This window comes from Cyanistes caeruleus, chromosome 2, assembly GCF_971803275.1.
Source record: "Cyanistes caeruleus chromosome 2, bCyaCae1.hap1.1, whole genome shotgun sequence".
NCBI lineage: Eukaryota > Metazoa > Chordata > Aves > Passeriformes > Paridae > Cyanistes > Cyanistes caeruleus.
The window spans coordinates 69,464,322-69,470,553 of NC_141702.1; positions in this window are offsets into that span (position 1 = coordinate 69,464,322).

Sequence of the window (6,232 nt, forward strand, 5' to 3'; positions counted from 1 at the left end):
GATATTGTAACCAGGCATTTTTGCAGTGACTTACAGCAGGATCAGCTCCAACAGAAGGAAAGAACACTTTGGGAACAACAGTCTGTAGAGGTGCATATTAAAGCCTAAGCTTCAATAAGGCAGTCATTTACCCAGCTGGATTTCTGATATCAAAGGAGTAACAAAATATGTACTTTGAGAGGACCTGATTATATAGTTTTTCCTGTCTTTTCATTATATAGGGATAAAAATCTGTATACATAATTTTCCTAGAAAATGCCATAATTATGTCTGTCCTTTGGGTCTGCATCAGAATATGGATTTGTCTCTTCAAGGAGACTAAAGAAAACTTGGGGGAGGAGTGGTTCCCAGGAAATACAGGCTTCTTTTACAGGAATCTAATACTTAAAGATCAATCATTAAACTGACTTAAATAGTAATGTGTGAAAAATAGTGTGCAAACTTACCAGAATTAGTGTTACATAAAATTTTACAGGCACCTGCACATTTAATCTTTAGGTAAATAATGTACATTTGCATCTAATTGAATCCAGCTTTATAGCAGTATTAAATTAAGTACAGCCATAAATACCAGAACTGGTATGGGAACAACTTCTCTGTGTGTTAGAGGAAGATGTATGTCTGAGTTTGTCAAGTACATTTACACCACTCACGCTTGTGAACAAACAAAATGAGCAGCTTTACCCTAAAATTGGGTGTTTTCTTTCCCAAATTCCTATTACAAGTAGAAGCTGCACAGGCTCGTCTATTACTGCCACCTACTGATAAAGTGATAAACAGCTGACTGAGAAAAAAATACCAATACCAACCAGCAATGACCAAAAGGGGGATTCTCAATTAATACACAAACTGTCTGAATCAGAGAGCCAGCACTCCTGTTTTTGTGGGCTGCACTGTGTATGATTTCACCTGGCGCCGGGCACTGCTGCACTGGGGTGCAGTTAAACCTCAAAGTTCAGTTCCAGACTGCTCAGTTTAGGAAGACACAAAAGACAAACACATTATTTGGCTAAATAGGTCAGGTGGCTGGCTAAAAATGCCTTCAAAAGTTGTGGGAGTCGTTGTGTGTATCAGTTGGAGCTCATTTTCCAGTTTAACTTGGGTGCCTGCCCCTCAGTGCTGCTGAAACACCAGTTGTGCCCTTTGCTCCCTGGAGCAGGTGAGGTGGCTGCTAACAGCAGTAAGGCTCAGCTCTAGGCCAGAGTGAGCCCCCAGCCCAGAGAGCACACAACAGATCTCACTGACTGCTGCTCTGTTCCTTCACACTCAAACTTCATTCCTGCCTGTTGGGTTTTTTATTTTGGGGGTGGAGGCTGTTCTCAAATTACTGGAGTCTGGGCCAAATACTTCCTCATATACCACAGCATAATAATGCAGCAGGAAGAGAGCTTAGGCCACTGCTTATGCTTAGAATGTCATTTTATGAAAAATACACTAGGCACGGCATAAGGATGTGTTTCAAAAGATCACCCATTCCACAAAATGTATTTGTCGTGTAGTTTCCAACTGCACCATGCCTTCTTGTGTCCTTGGGCTTTAGGTGGCATCCTTGCACCCTTCACTTTCTCTCTGGCATACTCTGAAGACATGCACAGATTTTCAGCAAAAGGAAAGAATAAGCCATACTTTATAGAAAAGAGCCATTGTGACTTTAAAAAACCTTTCAAGTAGGAGTAACTTTAAAGATATTGACAGTGTAGCAATCTGTCCCTGGCAAGTGTGGCTCACATGACTTTTTGTCCTTAAATTTCTTGTTGCAAAGACTCTTCACTACTGTGGATTCTTGTCTGAGAGGCTCCTCCCTGGAGAGCATACTAGCTTTTATCCTACTCATCAGACCACAATACACATAAATAGGTTTCCAATATAAATACCTGCAGTGCTGATATGAACATATCAGTCATACCCTTAAAAGATCAAATGACAAAACTTCAGGTGCAAAGATTCTCAAGAAAAAAATCCTCTATAGAAACTTTGAGAATATAAAGAATGTTATAGATAGTAACCTTTCTGAGGTCTTCTTTCTCAGCCTTCACGTGCTCTTTTTGTACTGTGAGTTTGCTTCACACTCTGGAAAATTACTACAGAAAACAACTATAGAACAAACATAGATAGAACATAGACAAACAAAGATAGAAATTAGAAGGCCATAAAAGTGATTACATTTCTTTACAGTTCTGTTCATACCAGCTAAACAAATACTTACAACAGGGGTGTGAATATATTTGAAGATATTTAAACAGAATCTGAATAAATAAAAAAAAAAAGTACATTAAAAGATCATTAAAGAGGCCAAGTTAAGCACTTGTTTAAGAAATGTCAGAGGTAGGTTTTTTAATGAATATTCCATTTGCTTCTCTCATTTGTATGTACTACTATCCCGAACCATCACTGCAGGATTTCCCACAAGGCACAGTATAGGCAGTGCTCAGTTAATGAGCAGTTAGTCTGTCCTATTTTGGTGCTGTTATTCATTGTGTAGCCCCAGGCCTGATTTACTCACAAATTCTGCTTTCCATGTATTACTGTTCCCTGATGAGCTGCTTCGTGGTGCTCATCATGGGTTGCTTCACAAAGTTTCTCCACAGTATCCTGGAGGAATATGAGGGTGGAGCTATTTGCATCTTACAGTGGGAAGCTGAGGCAGAGCCTGGACAGATTGTGAGTACCTGCTGCTCCAGAGTTAGCTCTTTCGACACCTCACACAATGTTCCCACTTGCTCAGCCACCAGCTCTGAGTCCTCAGCTCTACAAACTGGAATGCCTTTTGCAAGTTGAACACACAGAAACTACAGGGGGAAAAAAGTAACATGAAAGATTTAGCTTCGTGACTTTCATGGTTTTGTCAGTTCTCCCAGGCAGCGATGACCCTTAGCCTTGTAACCCCTATTTTGTGATCACACCTCACTGACTTTGCACTTGCTGCAGCAAATGAAACAGCCACCTGGTGCTTTCTCCAGCAGAGCACATCCATCCTAGAGCAAGGTAAGCACCATGATGGGAAAATAGCAAGAGGTCATGTAAATTATTTAAAATTAAATATAGCCTGAATATTATCTATCCAGTGATAGATAACAATGAAATTATAAACAATGTTGTGGCGAGTTTGCTTTGCAATTTCCCAATCTCTTATCTCTTTACCATGTAAAGGCATGTGATTAAAAAGTGTATTTGCTTTTGTAATGTAGGTTTCTGTAGGACTTTCTACAAACCTTATTCTCCTTTGTACATGCATCCTGAAGTCTTTGTGCAGCTTGTTAAAAATAACTGTATTCTAACTGCACATGAAGTACCTAACCCCACCAGCTGGCTGCTGCTTGATTATTGGATTTTTGATGTCCCAAATCTCTGTGAGACATTCCTGTTTGCTCTCTAAGATGTGCTTGTCAAGATTTAGCTGCTGCCATAAGCGTAGTTTTGAGTCCATTCCTATTTTTGATTGTCATGAAGATGTCAAGGAGTCAACTTAGACTGTAAAATTTATTATTGCTATATTGGTAAGTTTGTATAACTGTGACCTAATTCAGCAAAACTTAAAGCTACTCCTCCAAATAGACAAGAAGATGCAAAAAAATAAAATCATAAAAGGCTCAGCAAAACAGTAGACAAATAATTTTAAACAAAACTTCCTTAACTGGAAGTTAATTCATAAAATGTTATGTGGAAAAATTAAGAAGATTATACTGTGTACAACTGAAAAGCATTTAAAGAATAATGCAGTCATCAGACACAGTCAATATGGGTTCTTAAGAGGAAAGTTCTGTTTAACTAATTCGATCTGCTTCTGTGATAGGGTCGCTGCCTAGTGAATGAAGGGAAGGAGATGGGTGTAGCTTTTCTGGATTTTAGTGAGGCTATTGCTACTGTCTCTCACAGCACCCTTCTGGACAAGTTGTCCAACAGAGCAGGTTCATGATGTATTGGGTGAAGAACTGGCTGAAGGGCGGACAGAACTCAAAGGGCTGCATAAAGGGGCCACATCTGGCTGGTGACCAGGAAAGTTTCTCAGGGCTCACATCTGGAGCCAGTTCTGTTCAATATATTTATCAACAACCTGGATGCAGGAGCTGAGCACACCATTAACAGATCTGCTGGTGACACCAAACTGGGAGGTGCTGTTGACTCCGTTGGAGGCTTTACAAAAAAATCTAGATCGATTGGAACAGTGGTAGTGATTAATGGGATGAAATGTAACAACAGAAATGTCAGATCCTGCACCTGGGATGGAGTAGCACTAGGCACTCCCAAAGGAGTCTGGGAGCTCCCTGCATCTGCACTTCATTGGATCAGAAAGCCGAAATGGGAAGCAGTAAGACATTTCTTCTGTTTGGGAAGATAAGCAAAATCTCTTTCTGGTAAACACCCTAAGCAAGGTAAGGAAAGGTTTGATAAATCCTCAGTATGGACAGTGAATCTGTTTAGATCATGAATACTGGAAAAAGAATAAAACACATTATTGGGATACAAATTTACAGCCCTTTAAACTAATAAAGCCCTTCATGCCCTGATCCGTAATCTCTTTTAATATTTTTTCTTTAAAAAACTAAAGGCATAAAGATTTTGTGAAAAGTAATATATCAGTGTTACTACTACCTGGGGAGAAAGTTAAGCCCCAAACCCCTAAAATGGAGTCTCTCACGAGACCTTCCCCTGCTTTCAGATGGAGCATGCAGAGATCAATAAAACACAGCTTCCTGGGAACCAACTCTGTTAAAGTACACACAGCTCCACACTGATTTTTGCTCTTCTCATCTGCCGCTGCTGCTGTCCTAAAAATATCCCAGCTGCCCACTTGGGGCAACAATTAGGCAAACAAACATTAAAAAAAAGCCTGACTGCTATGGACTGGCTGGCTTTGGTACATGAGTACAGCTCTGGTATCCATCATGTCTTCTCCGTGTCAGATAGGAGATGCTTATCCAGAGGGATTCTGCAAATTGAACAGAAGCATCTTAAGTTTGCAAGCAGCCTGGGGAATAAAATTTCTGTCTCTTCTGTCTCCAGCTCTTGTGCCTGTTGTTGTGCCTGTAATATACTTTGTGTGCCAGAGGTACCCTCTGAGCCTGTACTATCAGAAGAGTAAATCTGCTCAGAAAGAGCATAATTAAAATGGTGTATTTTTAATAGAGTTGTTATAACCAAAGCAAAATATTACCCAACTCAAACTTTTTAGTTTTTCAGAAAAGTAATTTAAGATTATCTAGAAGTTATATTCCAGATCAATTTTTCTTTTCATAGTATATATAGTCATAGTTCTTAAATCTTGGGAAAAACCTAATTTTTATATGGGCACTTTTTAAAAAGCATGCTTAAAACTCAGTTGCTTGAAGCCATGTTGAGACACTCTAATATCAGTTGCTTCGCCAAAATACTAGTCCTCATAAAAGCCCTCAAGAATGCAAATTGAAACTTTTTTACTTATGGGAACTTCTGGAAATTGGGTTAGTAGCTGGGTCTGATCACCTCATGACTTACAGGTGCACACTGTCGGTATCATACAGATGGTGATGAAATTGGGAGGCTTAGGTAAAATATTTGGCTTTAAAAATCTTGTAGAGATGCAACAAAAAAATGGAATAGGAAAGGCCAATCCTCTACAACTGAACTGTGTTAGTAACCATTTCCTGCATAACCAACAAAACTGCATGTGTATCATCCTTTTGACCTGGATATCCTTTTTGTATAATATGGAGAAACAGGCTTCTCCTGGTTTGTATGTAATATTTACTTATCTTTGAAGCTGGTAGATAATACCATAGGGAAAACAAGATATTAAAGGATTGGGTGCTCTCTTTTGCCTGCAAAGAAACAATCACTCACTCCCAAGTACGTTTATAAGCTCAATCCCAGTCAGATCACCTAGCAGGTGATATTGGGTACAAGGAATGTAGCCCAATATAGATAAATAATAATAGATGGACCAGTTTTTATTTCTGCAACTGAACATCCTGAAAGGCAAGTCAAATGTAAATAGTGATTAATCATAGAATTTTTTATGTAAATGTTTTCCCTAGTACTACTATTTGGTGACAAGTACTCAATTGCATATTAAATATGGTTTAAGTATGCAGCAACCTAAAACTGATATATTTCCAACACATTTTCCTTCTGCTTGTAAACCTAGTATATAAAGGTTAAAATAATTGGTTTGCCTTCTAGTATCTCACTCCACTTGATGAAAAATTAATCTTAACTAAGCAGTTTGAAAGGACTGTAGGCATTTTCTGAACAC